The sequence below is a fragment of the Salmo salar genome, unplaced genomic scaffold (assembly GCF_905237065.1).
Source record: "Salmo salar unplaced genomic scaffold, Ssal_v3.1, whole genome shotgun sequence".
NCBI classification, from domain to species: Eukaryota; Metazoa; Chordata; class Actinopteri; order Salmoniformes; family Salmonidae; genus Salmo; species Salmo salar.
Window position 1 is genome coordinate 38,091 of NW_025550943.1, and position 10,601 is coordinate 48,691.

Below are 10,601 nucleotides of genomic sequence, written 5' to 3' on the forward strand. Positions count from 1 at the left end.
GCTGGGGGAATCACTATAAGGACAGGGCTGGGGGGATCACTCTAAGGACAGGGCTGGGGTGAATCACTCTAAGGACAGGGCTGGGGGTGAATCACTGCAAGGACAGGACTGGGGTGAATCACTCTAAGGACAGGGCTGGGTGTGAATCACTCTAGGGACAGGGCTGAGGGTGAATCACTCTAAGGACAGTTCTGGGGGAATCAATCTAAGGACAGGGCTGGGGTGAATCACTCTACGGACAGGGCTGGGGGGAATCACTCTAAGGACAGGACTGGGGTGAATCACTCTAAGGACAGGGCTGGGGTGAATCACTCTAAGGACAGGGCTGGGGGAATCAATCTAAGGACAGGGCTGGGGTGAATCTCTCTACGGACAGGGCTGGGGGGGAATCACTCTAAGGACAGGGCTGGGGTGAATAACTCTAAGGACAGGGCTGGGGGGAATCACTCAAAGGACAGGGCTGGGGTGAATCACTCTAAGGACAGGACTGGGGTGAATCACTCTAAGGACAGTGCTGGGGGAATCACTGTAAGGACAGGGCTGGGGTGAATCACTCTAAGGACAGGACTGGGGTGAATCACTCTAAGGACAGGGCTGGGGTGAATCACTCTAAGGACAGGGCTGGGAGTGAATCACTCTAAGGACAGGGCTGGGGGGAATCACTCTAAGGACAAGGCTGGGGGTGAATCACTCTAAGGACAGGGCTGGGGGGAATCACTATAAGGACAGGGCTGGGGGAATCACTCTAAGGGCAGGGCTGGGGTGAATCACTCTAAGGACAGGGCTGGGGTGAATCACTCTAAGGACAGGGCAGGGGTGAATCACTGTAAGGACAGGACTGGGGTGAATCACTCTAACGACAGGGCTGGGGGTGAATCACTCTAAGGACAGGGCTGGGGGTGAATCACTCTAAGGACAGGGCTGGGGGTGAATCACTCTAAGGACAGGGCTGGGGTGAATCACTCTGAGGACAGGGCTGGGGGGAATCACTCTAAGGACAGGGCTGGGGTGAATCACTCTAAGGACAGGACTGGGGTGAATCACTCTAAGGACAGGGCTGGGGGAATCACTATAAGGACAGGGCTGGGGGGATCACTCTAAGGACAGGGCTGGGGTGAATCACTCTAAGGAAAGGGCTGGGAGTGAATCACTCTAAGGACAGGGCTAGGGGTGAATCACTCTAAGGACAGGGCTGTGGTGAATCACTCTAAGGACAGGGCTGGGGGTGAATCACTCTAAGGACAGGGCTGGGGGTGAATCACTCTAAGGACAGGGCTGGGGTGAATCACTCTAAGGACAGGGCTGGGGGGGAATCACTCTAAGGACAGGGCTGGGGTGAATCACTCTAAGGACAGGACTAGGGTGAATTACTCTAAGGACAGGGCTGGGGGGAATCACTATAAGGACAGGGCTGGGGGGATCACTCTAAGGACAGGGCTGGGGTGAATCACTCTAAGGAAAGGGCTGGGAGTGAATCACTCTAAGGACAGGGCTAGGGGTGAATCACTCTATTTACAGGGCTGTGGTGAATCACTCTAAGGACAGGGCTGGGGTTAATCACTCTAAGGACAGGGCTGGGAGGGAATCACTCTAAGGACAGGGCTGGGGTGAATCACTCTAAGGACAGGGCTGGGTGTGAATCACTCTAAGGACAGGGGCTGGGGGTGAATCACTCTAAGGACAGGGCTTGGGGGGAATCAATCTAAGGACAGGGCTATGGGTGAATCACTCTAAGGACAGGGCTAGGGGTGAATCACTCTAAGGACAGGGCTGTGGTGAATCACTCTAAGGACAGGGCTGGGGGTGAATCACTGCAAGGACAGGACTGGGGTGAATCACTATAAGGACAGTTCTGGGGGGGAATCAATCTAAGGACAGGGCTGGGGTGAATCACTCTAAGGGCAGGGCTGGGGTGAATCACTCTAAGGACAGGGCTGGGAGTGAATCACTCTAAGGACAGGGCTGGGGGGGAATCACTCTAAGGACAAGGCTGGGGTGAATCACTCTAAGGACAGGGCTGGGGGAATCACTATAAGGACAGGGCTGGGGGAATCACTCTAAGGGCAGGGCTGGGGTGAATCACTCTAAGGACAGGGCTGGGGTGAATCACTCTAAGGACAGGGCTGGGGTGAATCACTGTAATGACAGGACTGGGGTGAATCACTCTAACGACAGGGCTGGGGGTGAATCATTCTAAGGACAGGGCTGGGGGTGAATCACTCTAAGGACAGGGCTGGGGGTGAATCACTCTAAGGACAGGGCTGGGGGTGAATCACTGCAAGGACAGGACTGGGGTGAATCACTATAAGGACAGTTCTGGGGGGAATCAATCTAAGGACAGGGCTGGGGTGAATCACTCTAAGGACAGGGCTGGGGTGAATCACTCTAAGGACAGGGCTGGGAGTGAATCACTCTAAGGACAGGGCTGGGGGAATCACTCTAAGGACAAGGCTGGGGGTGAATCACTCTAAGGACAGGGCTGGGGGAATCACTATAAGGACAGGGCTGGGGGAATCACTCTAAGGGCAGGGCTGGGGTGAATCACTCTAAGGACAGGGCTGGGGTGAATCACAGTAATGACAGGACTGGGGTGAATCACTCTAACGACAGGGCTGGGGGTGAATCATTCTAAGGACAGGGCTGGGGGTGAATCACTCTAAGGACAGGGCTGGGGTGAATCACTCTAAGGACAGGGCTGGGGTGAATCACTGTAATGACAGGACTGGGGTGAATCACTCTAACGACAGGGCTGGGGGTGAATCATTCTAAGGACAGGGGCTGGGGGTGAATCACTCTAAGGACAGGGCTGGGGGTGAATCACTCTAAGGACAGGGCTGGGGTGAATCACTCTAAGGACAGGGCTGGGGGGAATCACTCTAAGGACAGGGCTGGGGTGAATCACTCTAAGGACAGGACTGGGGTGAATCACTCTAAGGACAGGGCTGGGGGAATCACTATAAGGACAGGGCTGGGGGGATCACTCTATTTACAGGGCTGTGGTGAATCACTCTAAGGACAGGGCTGGGGGTGAATCACTCTAAGGACAGGGCTGGGGGGAATCACTCTAAGGACAGGGCTGGGGTGAATCACTCTAAGGACAGGGCTGGGGTGAATCACTCTAAGGACAGGAGTGGGGTGAATCACTCTAAGGACAGGGCTGGGGGTGAATCACTCTAAGGACAGGGCTGTGGGTGAATCACTCTAAGTACAGGGCTGGGGTGAATCACTCTAAGGACAGGGCTGGGGGTGAATCACTCTAAGGACACAACTGGGGGAATCACTATAAGGACAGGGCTGGGGGAATCACTCTAAGGACAGGGCTGGGTAGTCAATCACTCTAAGGACAGGGCTGGGGGGAATCACTCTAAGGACAGGGCTGGGGGTGAATCACTCTAAGGACACGGCTAAGGGGGATCACTATAAGTACAGGGCTGGGGGATTCACTCTAAGGACAGGGCTGGGGTGAATCACTCTAAGGACAGGGATAGGGTGAATCACTCTAAGGACAGGGCTGGGGTGAATCACTGTAAGGACAGGACTGGGGTGAATCACTCTAACGCCAGGGCTGGGGGTGAATCACTCTAAGGACAGGGCTGGGGGTGAATCACTCTATGGACAGGGCTGGGGTGAATCACTCTAAGGACAGGGCTGGGGTGAATCACTCTAAGGACAGGGCTGGGGGGAATCACTCTAATGACAGGGCTGGGGTGAATCACTCTAAGGACAGGACTGGGGTGAATCACTCTAAGGAAACGGCTGGGGGAATCACTATAAGGACAGGGCTGGGGGGATCACTCTAAGGACAGGGCTAGGGGTGAATCACTCTAAGGACAGGGCTGGGGGTGAATCACTCTAAGGAAAGGGGCTGGGAGTGAATCACTCAAAGGACAGGGCTAGGGGTGAATCACCCAAGGACAGGGCTGTGGTGAATCACTCTAAGGACAGGGCTGGGGTGAATCACTGCAAGGACAGGACTGGGGTGAATCACTCTAAGGACAGGGCTGGGTGTGAATCACTCTAAGGACAGGGCTGAGGGTGAATCACTCTAAGGACAGTTCTGGGGGGAATCAATCTAAGGACAGGGCTGGGGTGAATCACTCTATTTACAGGGCTGTGGTTAATCACTCTAAGGACAGGGCTGGGGGTGAATCACTCTAAGGACAGGGCTGGGGGGGAATCAATCTAAGGACAGGGCTGGGTGTGAATCACTCTAAGGACAGGGCTGGGGGTGAATCACTCTAAGGACAGGGCTGGGGGGAATCACTCTAAGGACAGGACTGGGGTGAATCAATCTACGGAAAGGGCTGGGGAGGAATCACTCTAAGGACAGGGCTGGGGTGAATCACTCTAAGGACTGGGCTGGGGGGAATCAACCTAAGGACAGGGCTGGGGTGAATCACTCTAAGGACAGGACTGGGGTGAATCACTCTAAGGACAGGGCTGGGGGGAATCACTGTAAGGACAGGGCTGGGGTGAATCACTCTAAGGACAGGACTGGGGTTAATCACTCTAAGGACAGGGCTGGGGTGAATCACTCTAAGGACAGGGCTGGGGTTGAATCAATCTAAGGACAGGGCTGGGGTGAATCACTCTACGGACAGGGCTGGGGGAGAATCACTCTAAGGACAGGGCTGGGGTGAATAACTCTAAGGACAGGACTGGGGGGAATCACTCTAAGGACAAGGCTGGGGGTGAATCACTCTAAGGACAGGGCTGGGGGGAATCACTATAAGGACAGGGCTGGGGGAATCACTCTAAGGGCAGGGCTGGGGTGAATCACCCTAAGGACAGGGCTGGGGTGAATCACTCTAAGGACAGGGCAGGGGTGAATCAATGTAAGGACAGGACTGGGGTGAATCACTCTAACGACAGGGCTGGGGGTAAATCACTCTAAGGACAGGGCTGGGGGTGAATCACTCTAAGGACAGGGCTGGGGGGGAATCACTCTAAGGACAGGGCTGGGGTGAATCACTCTAAGGACAGGACTGGGGTGAATCACTCTAAGGACAGGGCTGGGGGAATCACTATAAGGACAGGGCTGGGGGGATCACTCTAAGGACAGGGCTGGGGTGAATCACTCTAAGGAAAGGGCTGGGAGTGAATCACTCTAAGGACAGGGCTAGGGGTGAATCACTCTAAGGACAGGGCTGTGGTGAATCACTCTAAGGACAGGGCTGGGGGTGAATCACTCTAAGGACAGGGCTGGGGGTGAATCACTCTAAGGACAGGGCTGGGGTGAATCACTCTAAGGACAGGGCTGGGGGGAATCACTCTAAGGACAGGGCTGGGGTGAATCACTCTAAGGACAGGACTAGGGTGAATTACTCTAAGGACAGGGCTGGGGGGAATCACTATAAGGACAGGGCTGGGGGGATCACTCTAAGGACAGGGCTGGGGTGAATCACTCTAAGTAAAGGGCTGGGAGTGAATCACTCTAAGGACAGGGCTAGGGGTGAATCACTCTATTTACAGGGCTGTGGTGAATCACTCTAAGGACAGGGCTGGGGTTAATCACTCTAAGGACAGGGCTGGGGGGAATCACTCTAAGGACAGGGCTGGGGTGAATCACTCTAAGGACACGGCTGGGTGTGAATCACTCTAAGGACAGGGGCTGGGGGTGAATCACTCTAAGGACAGGGCTGGGGGAATCAATCTAAGGACAGGGCTATGGGTGAATCACTCTAAGGACAGGGCTAGGGGTGAATCACTCTAAGGACAGGGCTGTGGTGAATCACTCTAAGGACAGGGCAGGGGTGAATCACTGTAAGGACAGGACTGGGGTGAATCACTCTAACGACAGGGCTGGGGGTAAATCACTCTAAGGACAGGGCTGTGGTGAATCATTCTAAGGACAGGGCTGGGGGTGAATCACTGCAATGACAGGACTGGGGTGAATCACTATAAGGACAGTTCTGGGGGGAATCAATCTAAGGACAGGGCTGGGGTGAATCACTCTAAGGACAGGGCTGGGGTGAATCACTCTAAGGACAGGGGCTGGGAGTGAATCACTCTAAGGACAGGGCTGGGGGGAATCACTCTAAGGACAAGGCTGGGGTGAATCACTCTAAGGACAGGGCTGGGGGGAATCACTATAAGGACAGGGCTGGGGGAATCACTCTAAGGGCAGGGCTGGGGTGAATCACTCTAAGGACAGGGCTGGGGTGAATCACTCTAAGGACAGGGCTGGGGTGAATCACTGTAATGACAGGACTGGGTTGAATCACTCTAACGACAGGGCTGGGGGTGAATCATTCTAAGGACAGGGCTGGGGGTGAATCACTCTAAGGACAGGGCTGGGGGTGAATCACTCTAAGGACAGGGCTGGGGTGAATCACTCTAAGGACAGGGCTGGGGGGAATCACTCTAAGGACAGGGCTGGGGTGAATCACTCTAAGGACAGGACTGGGGTGAATCACTCTAAGGACAGGGCTGGGGGGAATCACTATAAGGACAGGGCTGGGGGGATCACTCTAAGGACAGGGCTGGGGTGAATCACTCTAAGGAAAGGGCTGGGAGTGAATCACTCTAAGGATAGGGCTAGGGGTGAATCACTCTATTTACAGGGCTGTGGTGAATCACTCTAAGGACAGGGCTGGGGGTGAATCACTCTAAGGACAGGGCTGGGGGGGAATCACTCTAAGGACAGGGCTGGGGTGAATCACTCTAAGGACAGGGCTGGGGTGAATCACTCTAAGGACAGGAGTGGGGTGAATCACTCTAAGGACAGGGCTGGGGGTGAATCACTCTAAGGACAGGGCTGTGGGTGAATCACTCTAAGTACAGGGCTGGGGTGAATCACTCTAAGGACAGGGCTGGGGGTGAATCACTCTAAGGACACAGCTGGGGGGAATCACTATAAGGACAGGGCTGGGGGGAATCACTCTAAGGACAAGGCTGGGTAGTCAATCACTCTAAGGACAGGGCTGGGGGGAATCACTCTAAGGACAGGGCTGGGGGTGAATCACTCTAAGGACACGGCTGGGGGGATCACTATAAGGACAGGGCTGGGGGATTCACTCTAAGGACAGGGCTGGGGTGAATCACTCTAAGGACAGGGATAGGGTGAATCACTCTAAGGACAGGGCTGGGGTGAATCACTGTAAGGACAGGACTGGGGTGAATCACTCTAACGCCAGGGCTGGGGGTGAATCACTCTAAGGACAGGGCTGGGGGTGAATAACTCTATGGACAGGGCTGGGGTGAATCACTCTAAGGACAGGGCTGGGGTGAATCACTCTAAGGACAGGGCTGGGGGGAATCACTCTAATGACAGGGCTGGGGTGAATCACTCTAAGGACAGGACTGGGGTAAATCACTCTAAGGAAACGGCTGGGGGAATCACTATAAGGACAGGGCTGGGGGGATCACTCTAAGGACAGGGCTAGGGGTGAATCACTCTAAGGACAGGGCTGGGGTGAATCACTCTAAGGAAAGGGCTGGGAGTGAATCACTCAAAGGACAGGGCTAGGGGTGAATCACTCTAAGGACAGGGCTGTGGTGAATCACTCTAAGGACAGGGCTGGGGGTGAATCACTGCAAGGACAGGACTGGGGTGAATCACTCTAAGGACAGGGCTGGGTGTGAATCACTCTAAGGACAGGGCTGAGGGTGAATCACTCTAAGGACAGTTCTGGGGGGGAATCAATCTAAGGACAGGGCTGGGGTGAATCACTCTACGGACAGGGCTGGGGGGGAATCACTGCAAGGACAGGACTGGGGTGAATCACTCTAAGGAAAGGGCTGGGTGTGAATCACTCTAAGGACATGGCTGAGGGTGAATCACTCTAAGGACAGTTCTGGGGGGAATCAATCTAAGGACAGGGCTGGGGTGAATCACTCTACGGACAGGGCTGGGGGGAATCACTCTAAGGACAGGGCTGGGGTGAATCACTCTAAGGACAGGGCTGGGGGAATCACTCTAAGGACAGGGCTGGGGTGAATCACTCTAAGGACAGGGCTGGGGTGAATCACTCTAAGGACAGGACTGGGGTGAATCACTCTAAGGACAGGGCTGGGGTGAATCACTCTAAGGACAGGGCTGGGAGTGAATCACTCTAAGGACAGGGCTGGGGGGAATCACTCTAAGGACAAGGCTGGGGGTGAATCACTCTAAGGACAGGGCTGGGGGAATCACTATAAGGACAGGGCTGGGGGAATCACTCTAAGGGCAGGGCTGGGGTGAATCACTCTAAGGACAGGGCTGGGGTGAATCACTCTAAGGACAGGGCTGGGGTGAATCACTCTAAGGAAACGGCTGGGGGAATCACTATAAGGACAGGGCTGGGGGGATCACTCTAAGGACAGGGCTAGGGGTGAATCACTCTAAGGACAGGGCTGGGGTGAATCACTCTAAGGAAAGGGCTGGGAGTGAATCACTCAAAGGACAGGACTGGGGTGAATCACTCTAAGGAAAGGGCTGGGTGTGAATCACTCTAAGGACAGGGCTGAGGGTGAATCACTCTAAGGACAGTTCTGGGGGAATCAATCTAAGGACAGGGCTGGGGTGAATCACTCTACGGACAGGGCTGGGGGAGAATCACTCTAAGGACAGGGCTGGGGTGAATCACTCTAAGGACAGGGCTGGGGGAATCACTCTAAGGACAGGACTGGGGTGAATCACTCTAAGGACAGGGCTGGGGGAATCACTATAAGGACAGGGCTGGGGGATCACTCTAAGGACAGGGCTGGGGTGAATCACTCTAAGGAAAGGGCTGGGAGTGAATCACTCTAAGGACAGGGCTAGGGGTGAATCACTCTAAGGACAGGGCTGTGGTGAATCACTCTAAGGACAGGGCTGGGGGTGAATCACTCTAAGGACAGGGCTGGGGGTGAATCACTCTAAGGACAGGGCTGGGGTGAATCACTCTAAGGACAGGGCTGGGGGTGAATCACTCTAAGGACAGGGCTGGGGTGAATCACTCTAAGGACAGGACTAGGGTGAATTACTCTAAGGACAGGGCTGGGGGTAATCACTATAAGGACAGGGCTGGGGGATCACTCTAAGGACAGGGCTGGGGTGAATCACTCTAAGGAAAGGGCTGGGAGTGAATCACTCTAAGGACAGGGCTAGGGGTGAATCACTCTATTTACAGGGCTGTGTTGAATCACTCTAAGGACAGGGCTGGGGTTAATCACTCTAAGGACAGGGCTGGGGGGAATCACTCTAAGGACAGGGCTGGGGTGAATCACTCTAAGGACAGGGCTGGGTGTGAATCACTCTAAGGACAGGGCTGGGGGTGAATCACTCTAAGGACAGGGCTGGGGGGGAATCAATCTAAGGACAGGGCTATGGGTGAATCACTCTAAGGACAGGGCTAGGGGTGAATCACTCTAAGGACAGGGCTGTGGTGAATCACTCTAAGGACAGGGCTGGGGGTGAATCACTGCAAGGACAGGACTGGGGTGAATCACTATAAGGACAGTTCTGGGGGGAATCAATCTAAGGACAGGGCTGGGGTGAATCACTCTAAGGACAGGGCTGGGGTGAATCACTCTAAGGACAGGGCTGGGAGTGAATCACTCTAAGGACAGGGCTGGGGGAATCACTCTAAGGACAAGGCTGGGGGTGAATCACTCTAAGGACAGGGCTGGGGGAATCACTATAAGGACAGGGCTGGGGGAATCACTCTAAGGGCAGGGCTGGGGTGAATCACTCTAAGGACAGGGCTGGGGGGGAATCACTCTAATGACAGGGCTGGGGTGAATCACTCTAAGGACAGGACTGGGGTGAATCACTCTAAGGAAACGGCTGGGGGGAATCACTATAAGGACAGGGCTGGGGGATCACTCTAAGGACAGGGCTAGGGGTGAATCACTCTAAGGACAGGGCTGGGGTGAATCACTCTAAGGAAAGGGCTGGGAGTGAATCACTCAAAGGACAGGGCTAGGGGTGAATCACTCTAAGGACAGGGCTGTGGTGAATCACTCTAAGGACAGGGCTGGGGGTGAATCACTGCAAGGACAGGACTGGGGTGAATCACTCTAAGGACAGGGCTGGGTGTGAATCACTCTAAGGACAGGGCTGAGGGTGAATCACTCTAAGGACAGTTCTGGGGGGAATCAATCTAAGGACAGGGCTGGGGTGAATCACTCTACGGACAGGGCTGGGGGAATCACTGCAAGGACAGGACTGGGGTGAATCACTCTAAGGAAAGGGCTGGGTGTGAATCACTCTAAGGACATGGCTGAGGGTGAATCACTCTAAGGACAGTTCTGGGGGGAATCAATCTAAGGACAGGGGCTGGGGTGAATCACTCTACGGACAGGGCTGGGGGAGAATCACTCTAAGGACAGGGCTGGGGTGAATCACTCTAAGGACAGGGCTGGGGGAATCACTCTAAGGACAGGGCTGGGGTGAATCACTCTAAGGACAGGGCTGGGGTGAATCACTCTAAGGACAGGGCTGGGGTGAATCACTCTAAGGACAGGGCTGGGAGTGAATCACTCTAAGGACAGGGCTGGGGTGAATCACTCTAAGGACAAGGCTGGGGTGAATCACTCTAAGGACAGGGCTGGGGGAATCACTATAAGGACAGGGCTGGGGGGAATCACTCTAAGGGCAGGGCTGGGGTGAATCACTCTAAGGACAGGGCTGGGGTGAA